The sequence below is a fragment of the Grammomys surdaster genome, unplaced genomic scaffold (assembly GCF_004785775.1).
Source record: "Grammomys surdaster isolate TR1022 unplaced genomic scaffold, NIH_TR_1.0 267, whole genome shotgun sequence".
Classification (NCBI taxonomy): domain Eukaryota; kingdom Metazoa; phylum Chordata; class Mammalia; order Rodentia; family Muridae; genus Grammomys; species Grammomys surdaster.
The window spans coordinates 4255344-4265527 of record NW_021604708.1 but is presented as its reverse complement, the minus strand read 5'-3'; the positions used below and the strand labels follow the sequence as shown (position 1 = coordinate 4265527).

Here is a 10184-nt window from a genome sequence, read left to right as displayed (position 1 = left end):
CCTTCCCTTCCCTTCTCTTCTCTTTCTGAGACATTGCCTTACACTGTAGCTGAGGCTAGCTTCTGTAGTCCAGGCTGGCCTCAAATTTTATTTGATCAATCATCTGTTTGTGGTCAAGGATCAATTCCAGACCTATTGTATTGTTTACTTATCCAGAGCCTCTTTTCTGAAGGACCAAGTGTCATTTACAATTAGAAATGTCTGTCTTTGAGGGATTTGTTCATCTGATGTTTTGAGAAGTGTTTTTTCTTATAACCCAGGCTGGTTTCAGATTTATTAAATAGCTGAGACTGCCCTGAACTCCTGATACTCAGAGCCATCTGCCTCCCGAGTATAGGACACTGTAGGCCCAGAGCCGCCTTGCACCAGCTGTGTGTTTCTTTCTTCTGTCCGGGTGTCAATATTGGACACTCACTTAACTGGTGAGTTTTGATGTGCACACAAAGGTAACAAAAGAATCACAGTGATAGAGAATGTTGGGGAAAAGCAGCAGCCCAGGTATTCCTACCTGGAGTCCAACCAGAGACTTTAGGAATGAGATAAATAAGAAAACAACCACACTGTAGACAATGACTTCCACACACTGATATGCTCCACACTAGCCACAATCCACTGAACTTGTGGCCTGCTATAGTGTTTCCTTTAATGTCTAACACTGAGGCTGAAATCTACAGAATCTTAGGAATGTCCATCAAACACAGACAGTTAACTTTTAAGCTGACCGGGACCACACCTTAGTCATGATCACACAGAAACATCTCAAGCATCTTGATACTTTTCAATTATGACATTCTACTGTGGGGTGTTTGGAGTCAGTGGTTCCTGAGATACTAGAGATGGAGTCCCGACCAAGTCCCAGACATGTATGTGTCACAAGCTAAACTCACTATGCTAGTTTGAATGAGAACGGCTCCCATAAACTCATATATTTGGATGTTTGGTTCCCAGAAGGTGAACTGATTAGGAAGTACTAGGGAAGTGTGGCCTTACAGGAGGAGGTGGGTCACTGGAAGGAGGCTTGCAGGTTTCAAAAGCCAAGGCAGGCCAAGACTCATTCTCTCTGCCTCTTGCATGTAGATTAGAATGTAAGCTCTTATCTACTGCCCCAGCACCATGGCTTCCTGCCTGGATACTGCCATGCTTCCCACCATTATAGACATGGGCTATCCTTCTGAAACTGTAAGGAAACCCCCAATTAATTACTTTCTTCTCTAAGCTGCCTTGGTCATGGTATCTCTTCACAGCAATAGAACAGTAACTAAGATACTCCCCAACCGACAACCTCGAACTTCTCTCTCCTATTAACACCCTTCAAATCAATACAAGTCCCACTGATTTCAGCAGCATTGTGTGTGAAATGTCTATCCCCTCTGTTCTTTCTCAGTCTCTGTTTGAGCCCCCAGGATCTCTTCTTTGCCACTGTCTACAACAAACTCTACTTACTCTACTTACTTAGTTTTTGAGACTGGTGGTCTAATCCAGGCATGTGGTTGGCGACCCAGTAATAGGGAGGATTATGGGAAAATCTTAGTCAGCCTGGGCTATGCAGTGAGACTTTGTCTCAAAAATCAAATAATAAATTTGCAAGTCTTTGGTTTTATTTTTTCTTTCTGGACCCTAAGCTGGCCCGGAGCTCACCTTGTAGCCTAGTGTGACTTTGCCTTTGTTACAGTTTTTCTACTTCGTCCTCTAGGAAGCTGGGATTACAGGCACATACCACCAGGCCTGCTTCTCTCAGCTTCCATGGTAACTCTCCCCTCAGTGTCTTTCTGTCTGTCTGTCCCTCCACTTCCTTCTTCCTTTCTTTCCTCTATGTCTCTTTGGAGACGTGGTCTGATTCTGTAGCCTAGGCTTGCCTGGAACTCTCAGTAAGTAGCCTTCCTGTCTCTGTCTGCCAAGTCTAGGATTCGAGATGGACACACTATTATGGGATTCTGATCAAAGAGACAGAACTTTAAAGACAGAACTTTAAAACAGTTTTAATGTGCATGCACAGGCTCAGGTGAAGTATTTTTTTTTGTAAAGAAAGCTAACAGTGAGTACAGCAAAACGGTGCTTTTTATGTGGCTTTTGCTTCATTGTCTCCTGAATACGGTACGCTTTTAGTTGTTTTAAAACCTTAAAGTAGAATGCTAAAGCTGGCTTGGATGTGGGGGAAGGGAGGGCTGCTTGGAGCATGTAGGAAGATCTCACAGAAGCATGTTGGCAGAGACTCAACCACGTAACAGCCTCCTTGTCCCTCCTTCAAGGTCTCTGAAAAGGCTAAGAAAGGAGGAGATGTAAGAAAGGTATGCTCAAGGACACTGCTCAGCCTGTGCAGCTATTTCTGTTTTTCTATTCTATGGGTCTTACGGGGCTCCAACCATACCACCATATCTGGGCCCTTAGGGTGCTTCCTGATGCAAAATGTAATTGGCTCCCTCTTTTTGCTTTATTTTGCAATCCAGCCCAACAATCTCTGGGTTTGAATTCCCTGTTTCATTTACATTTGACACAAATAATTCATATGATTGAATTTTGAGGAGTTCATCTTTCACATGCCATTCAGAAACTAAGCCTTGGACCATTAAGACCATTTGCTATTTATCCTGGGTGAAAGGTATTCTGCTTCTGCAGTTCTGCTGCTGATCTGCCTGACCGAGTCCCTTTAAAGCCGGCTTCTGCCGCCACCAATTAGCACCTCAAAGTGACACAGCAGGAGGCGAGGTAAAGCCAAAGCAGGAAATTACTCTTCTCTAAATTGAAGTCTCAGAGGAGGGGGGACTTATCTCTTCCCTTTGTTCGCAGTATTTGTAAGACCCAGAGCCTGTGTTCACACGGTGGAAAACAACTCACTGCAGTTCTGCACATAAATTCAATCATAAATTGAATAAGAGGTTAGAACAGAGAATGCCTTCTTGGATACACACTAGGAGCAATTGTCTTCCTTAACTTTCACCATTCATTACTGGTTTGCGGGGTCATGGAAAAGTTTTAGACTATAACTAAGCTGTCATTGAAGATTTGAGAAACTCAGTCTATATCTTATCTTCTGTTTTTGCACCTGGGGTCCTGTGGTGTACATCTTCTTTATGACCTTCGGTTAATGATTCCTGTAACCCCTTAGAATGTGCCCTAAGTTTTAGATGTCTGATGTTATCTCAGAAGCAATGAAGCAGTCCTGTTTTAAGAGGAACCCGATGCACGCACTGAAGGGAGGTCATCACTTGGAAACAATGGAAACCGTCCTGCCGGCCATCTCTGAAGAATAAACACTCTTTGTCTTTGGCTACTATCTGAGTCTGGAGTCTTCCTTCGGCGATTTTCAGACCCTTACAATTTAACCTATCATTTCTACTGGTCTCTCCTGCGCTTTGTTTCTTGTTGAATTTCACGTGTCCCTTTGTTCCTTCTGTCTTCTTTTGAATTAACGTTTACTTTTCATTTTAACCTAATTTTTTCCCTTTGCATCCACTTTTTTTTAAAGATGTATTTATTTATTTATTTATTTATTTATTTATTTATTTATTTATTTATTTTTATGTAACTACACTGTTTTGCAGACTTCAGACACACCAGATCTGATTCCATTACAGGTGGTTGTGAGCCACTATGCAGTTGCTGGGAATTGAACTCAGGACCTCTGAATAGCAGTCTGTGCTTTTAACTGCTGAGCCATCTCTCCAGCCCCTGAATCTGCTTTTTTAAAGATTTATTTTGTTTTTAATCGTGTGGGTGGGTGGGTGACATACATGCATGTGAGTGTGGGTATATGTGGAGACCAGAAGAGGGCATTAGATCCCCAAACTGGAGTAACAAGAGTTGCAAACTGCTGAACAGTGATTCTGGGAACTGAAATAATCAGGCCCTCAGCAAGAACAGTATGTGCTTTTAACCACTACACCAGCTCTCCACTTTATAAAACAAAACAAGACCAAAAAAAAAAAAAAAAAACAAACAAAAACAAAAAACCAAAGAGGGGCTCACGAAGTCTCTCTTGAACTCACTCCATGACTCAAGCAAGCCTCAAACTATTGATCCTCTTTTCTTGGGCTCCGGAGTAGCTATGATTATGGGCCAGAACTGCAAGATGCAGCTTCTGCCTTTAATATTTTTGGATTCATTTTTAGCTTCAACCAAGTGTGTGTGTTGGTGGGTAGAGTCCTGATTGTTAATTGATACAGGAGGGCTCCTCCCATTGTTTGTGGAGTCATTCCCTCAGCAGGTGGGTCTGGTTTTGTAGATTAGTTGGACAGGAACCAGCAAGCAGTGTTCCTGGCTTCTGCCAGAGTTCTGCTGGGTAACAGCATGGGACTTTTTTGCTTATGAACTGAAATAAGACCTCTCCTCTCCTAACTTGCTTTTGGTCATAGGATCTGTCACAGCAACAGAATGACACTAAGACAGAACTGAATCTGAGAGCTGTCATGCTGTTTTGATTGTCCTATGCATCTTATGTCAACCTCACCTTGATTTAAAATCAAATAGAAATCATATCTTGCATGATTGCTGCTTTCTAGAATTGAAGGTTGATCTTTGACCATGCTAATTTTTCTTCTCACTGTCAGAATAAAAGGCATTGTCCCTTCTTTAGATGTCCTTTCTCTATGGTCCAGTCCATAAATTCCCATTTAAACTATTTCTTTCTGTGTCCTGCTTCCAACTATCAGTTCCTCTTGTTTTAGTCAGTGACACATTCCTTTTCTGACAACATACTCTTCTTTTTGAAGACTCAGATCTAGAATTGTCTCCAGAGAGAGAGAGAGAGAGAGAAGGGGGGGGAGAGAGAGAGAGGAGGAGGAGCAGGAGCAGGAGCAGGAGCAGGAGCAGGAGCAGGAAAAGGAAAAGGAAAGGACTTGTGGACTTGTGTGATGTGTGAAGCCCCCAGTGCACTCTCTGAGGCTTGCAGAGGTATGGAGCTGGTACACAAGTGATTCACACATGGATATTCCTGATACACATTCTTCCAGATTTTTTCTTTTCAGTTTCTATAACGTGTTGAAACTAATAACAGGAAGCCAAGTGTGATGGCACATTCCTGTAACCCGAGGACTACATAGTAAAACTTTGTCTTTTTTTTTTTTTTTTTTAAACAGGTCTCACTAATCCCTGGACAGCCTGCTGGCCTGCAACTCACTATGTAAATTAGACTGGCTTCAAACTCACAGAGATCTGCCTGCCTCTGCCTTTTTAGTTCTGGGATTAAATGCATGAGCCACTATGCCCAAGAAGACCCTGTATTTAGAAAGAAAGAGAGAGAGAAAGAAAGGATAGAAAGAGAAAGAGGGAGAGAGAGAGAGGGGGAGAGAGAGAGAGAGAGAGAGAGAGAGAGCGCAATGGAAACCCTAAGACACACAGATTATACATTTAGAGACAGTCTACCTGATGCCTTGACTTGAGGAACATGGAGTTCCTCTGCTGTGGTACAAGGTGCATGGAGTTGCATGGCTGCTCTAGAAGAGAGTTCTCTGAAGAGAGCCTGTCAAATGGAGCTCAGTCTCCTCTCTAGAAAACGATACATGTTAATTTTTAAATGAATAAGTCTTTTAGGTTGTGATGACTGAGTAGTAAAGGCATTGGACTTTGAGTCCAGAGAGGATCCCCATGCAAGTTCAGGTTCAAATCCTGCTTACAGCTATATTTCCTTGTTTCATTTCTGAAAAATATTTGATGGTCTGGTGCTGGAATCAGCATCCTACCCTGACAAACCCTTTACAACCTGAAATCATCCAGAGAACACTGGGGAACTGGATTCTGTTTTACATTTTAGTGTCTTTAGCTTTCTTTGAGTTATAATAATACTTTACAATAAATTTACACATGGTGAGTAATTACACTTTTTACCTGTTTGGACACGAGGAATATAGTCAATATCTTCTGAAATGTATGGAAAGACACCTCATTTTTACAATAACTACATTCTCAGCAATAAAGTTGGTCGATGGTAAATAGCGTACCTCTTCAGAAACGTTTCCCGTGGGAACACAATGTTGGTACACAATAGAGCTGAACCAAACAGAAAGCTCAAAAAGCTGAGAAAAGAGATACAAACACAAATCTGAACAAATTGACCTCCCTATAGCATAACTAATATCTCAGAGATAAAAGTGGTCTTTTAAAAGTAAAATGGGAATTGTACCTGGGAGAAAAAGATCTAAAAAGAGGGAAATACAAAACATGACATATTTTCTTTCATATGCAGAATCTATATGTGTCTTAGTTAGGGTTTCTGTTGCTATGAGAAAACACCATGACCAAAAAGTAAGTTGAGGAGGAAAGGGTTTATTTTGCTTCCCCTTTCACAATGCTGCTGATCACTGAAGGAAGTCAGGACTGGAACTCAAACAGGCCAAGATGCTGAATGTAGGAGCTGACGCAGAAGCCATGGAGGGATGCTGCTTACTGCTTCCCTGGTTTGCTCAGTCTGCTTTCATATAGAACCCAGGACTACCAGTCCAGGGATGACATTACCTGCAATAGGCTGACCCCCTCACCCCCATTCATCACTGATTGAGAAAATGCCTTACAGCTGGATCTCATGGAGGCATTTTCTCAACTAAGGCCTCTTCCTCTCTGATGACTCTAGGTTGTGTCAAGTTGACACACAAAACAGCCAGTACAATATGTAAATACCCATACATACATGCATTTTAGTGCACCAAAGCAAAAGGTCTTTCTGGGTAGGTAGAATATCATTGTGTGAGAAAGAGTGACAATGGGCAAAGTACAATGATATGTGTACAAAAATTATTTTATAAGCTAAAAGAATTAATTTTTAAAAATTACAATTGGTCCTTATTTCCAATAAAGAATTTTATGTGGATATATGTAGGCAAATAAATCATGATTTCCTAATTATATATTGTGCTCTCACCCCACCAACCCTGATATGGCTCTGAGATATGTTACTGCCTAAACATAATAAATAATTTCTTCTAGTTGTTACAGTACACTACAAAGCCCTGGAATGACCCTTAACAGAACTTGGGGTGCGGGTCAGTTGGACGATGAGTTAGTGCTTCCGACTACGAATCAGGAGATACCAGGCTGGACTTCTAGCTGGTTCCGTTAGCTTCTTTGTTTCTTTTCTGAATGCTATCGTTCAAATTCGTAGTAACGAAGCGTTTAAGCATTCGTAATCTGTGAAGTTATTTTCTGAGTCTGAAAGCTATTTCCGAAGCAGTTAACCACCCATCTTCTGGGAGCTTTTCTTTCTACTTTCTAGCTCTTCCATAGTTTAAGGAGTCAGAAGAAATGCTTTAAAACCAGAAATGCTTTAAAACCAAAGAAGAGGGTGAAAGCAGAAAGAAGACGGAGAACCAGGAGGAAGAGGGTGGAACAAGAGAGTAACAAAAAAATGTGGCATCTAAAAAGAAGGACTTTGAGAGAGGAAGAGATCCGGCAAGAAAGTGAACCTGGCAGGGCAAGAGGGAGGATAATATCAAAGTATAATGATATATGTATGGAAACGTCGCAAGGAAACATTGCTTTGTATTCTAACTTAAAAATAACATAAATTAAGCTAAAGGAAACCGGTTGCGGGCCAGAAACGCCGCGTTCGGGAAGCGGAGCCAGAAGGATAGCTAGTCTCAAGGCTCGGTCTTAACAAACTGATAAGCTATAAAGAACCCTTTTCTATCTGGGTTCATCAATACCTTTTCCTACTGGGAAGAGTTTTCCATTTTGGAGGTGATCTCTTCTCCCACGCACAGCTCTTTCTGTAGAAATGGTTACTGCAAAGGGGCGGTGGGAGACGGGGCGGGGGGCATCTCCCTAAGAATCCGGGCTGTGGGGGACACAGGACACTGGCGGTGCGGCCTCAGTGGCGCCAGGGAGACTCGCTTTGGCCACCAACCCGGTTGACTTCATGGGTCTCTATCCTTGATCCTCAGCCCCAGGATCTTACAGAGCTGAGCACTTAGCTAGGATACCAGAACTACCCAGAGAGGGAGGGGAAAAGGAGAGTGGAGGGAGTGCAAAAAGGAAGCCTCATAGTACGCATCTAAACCAAGAAGTTTGTATTTTCAGGCAGTGAAGAGAGAGGCTGGAGGCTGAGGTTACTGTCAAGTAAGAGGAATGTTCTCAAGTTATACCAAAAGCATCTTAGTTTAGGAATGGATGTCCTATCTTCTCTCTGGCAGAGAGTTTCGGTCTTGGTGCTGCGGTCCCTGCTTTGGTGCAGGCTCGAGAGGGGATACATTTCGTAATGGGTTCTGCACTAAGAGCCAACACAGAATCAGCCTTTCGCTTGTCAAAGGGCACCTCACAGTCGAGAACAAATATTAATTAACTGTTGGTATTCTGAGTAGATGAGGCTATGCAAGAAATACTTTCACCAGAGAAAGCTCCGAGCACAGGGGAGTCCTGAAACACTCAGCTGCTCCTACGAGGAACCTCAGCTGTGTCTTTGTAGAGCAAATTCATCTCCAAGTCTAAGGTCCAGCTGCCTCCTCAGTTCAGAGCACCCCGCAGGGTCCTGTAGACGACATCAGCGCAGCCGGCTTCCAGCTAGGTCCGGCCACTACTACAGATCAAGATCTTACTGGGAATCGCCTGGAAACCTTACCTGCGTAGACTGTATTTACCCCAGTGTTTATTTACCCCAGAAAAAATAAAAAAGGTAAGCCCAGCTGAGAGGCTGAAGCAGGAGGATCAGAGATTTAAGTCCTGCCTGGGCTACATGAGACCCTGTTTCAAAACAAACACCACATAGTGAGACTGTTCAAAAAACAAAGACAAATCTTTCTTGCTGTTATTATTGCCTCTCTCTCACCAACTTACTCATTGATTCATTGAATCTGCCCTCCTCTCTATACTGAAAAAAGAGAATTTCGTATCTTCTCCTAATTGCCTCTAAAAACACACCTAAGCTCTCATACTACGTACAAAATTTCGTGAGACAGGATTTCACACTGTAGCCCAACCAATGTGGGCTTCAAACTTGCTAGGATCAACTTCTGCTTTCCAAGAGAGAGAACTGCGGACGTAGGCAATCACACCTAGCTTTTCTTCTTTTGTGAAGACAGATTGGTATCTTTCTGTGCATACAGACTTGACTGTTCTAGAACTCGGAGATTTGTCTTACGCTGCCTCTTGAAGGAGCGCACTCATCTTTTTAATTTAGTGACTTCCTTCGAGAATTTTACACTGAGAATTTTATTCTGAGCAGACGAAACTCTGGCTTTCAGATGTTAAGAGAACTAAAAAACAGTCCCATTACTGGCCCGTACGGGGATCGAACCCGCGACCTTGGCGTTATTAGCACCACGCTCTAACCAACTGAGCTAACCGGCCAGATATGTGTAAAAGGTTTAAATAAAACAACAGGAGAAGATTTTCTATTTAAGCTATATTTATAGTTTTAAACAAGAGAACCTGAAATACTTAGACATCACGTTCAGAACAAAGTCTTTAACCGCTGACGAACTTTCCCTGAAAAAGCTCTCATGACCCTATGTTTCACTTTTAGAAGCATGCCAATTACCAGATAGCAAATTGCAAGCTTCTCAATAACTAGTTATTTATTGCCAAGAGATAACTCGTATTTCTTTCAAGTTGGTTCAAAGTAAATTCTCAGAGACTTGTGGTATTAAGGAAAAGGGTCTCCAAACATTCTCACACATTAGCATCTAGGTTTGGGCTACTGCACAGCACATAGCTGTGGCTTTACTTCTTGGTATGAAAAAACCCTGGAAACCAAGATGGTGCCAGGAACGGAGCCCAGAACCTAGCATATGGGACCACTATCCCTGAACCACACTCCCTTCCCTGAGTTTTATACATACATTTAATAAAATCTACTTTCAAACGAATAATGTACTGTATTTTTTTTCTTATTTTTTTTCTTAATTTTTTTCTTTTTTTTTTTTTCTTATTTTCATTCCGGGAAACTTAAGAACAACTTAGCTTCCTATACACAAAAGAAATTTCAAAAGTCTTTTTCTATAAGAACAATGAAATTTGTAATCCCTTATCATACAACAGGGACTTTAACAAAGGAACAACGGATGAGAAACATGAAGCGTGAAAAATGAGCCTTTGCCGAAACCCGGGATCGAACCAGGGACCTTTAGATCTTCAGTCTAACGCTCTCCCAACTGAGCTATTTCGGCTTGCTAATAGTAGTTTGACTACCAATATTAGGGCTCAAGATAGTCCCCAGAGGCAGATCAGAGAGAGAGAGAGAGAGAGAGAGAGAGAGAGAG

At 42.1% G+C, this 10184-nt stretch overlaps 2 non-coding genes across 2 annotated transcripts; both read right to left on the bottom strand.

The window, feature by feature from the left end:
* Positions 1-9199: 9199 nt before the first annotated feature.
* On the bottom strand, positions 9200-9273 carry Trnai-aau. The gene has a single exon. It is a non-coding gene; the product is annotated as a tRNA-Ile (tRNA).
* Positions 9274-10018: 745 nt separating this feature from the next.
* Positions 10019-10091, bottom strand: Trnaf-gaa. Its single transcript has one exon. It is a non-coding gene; the product is annotated as a tRNA-Phe (tRNA).
* Between the last annotated feature and the right edge of the window lie 93 nt (positions 10092-10184).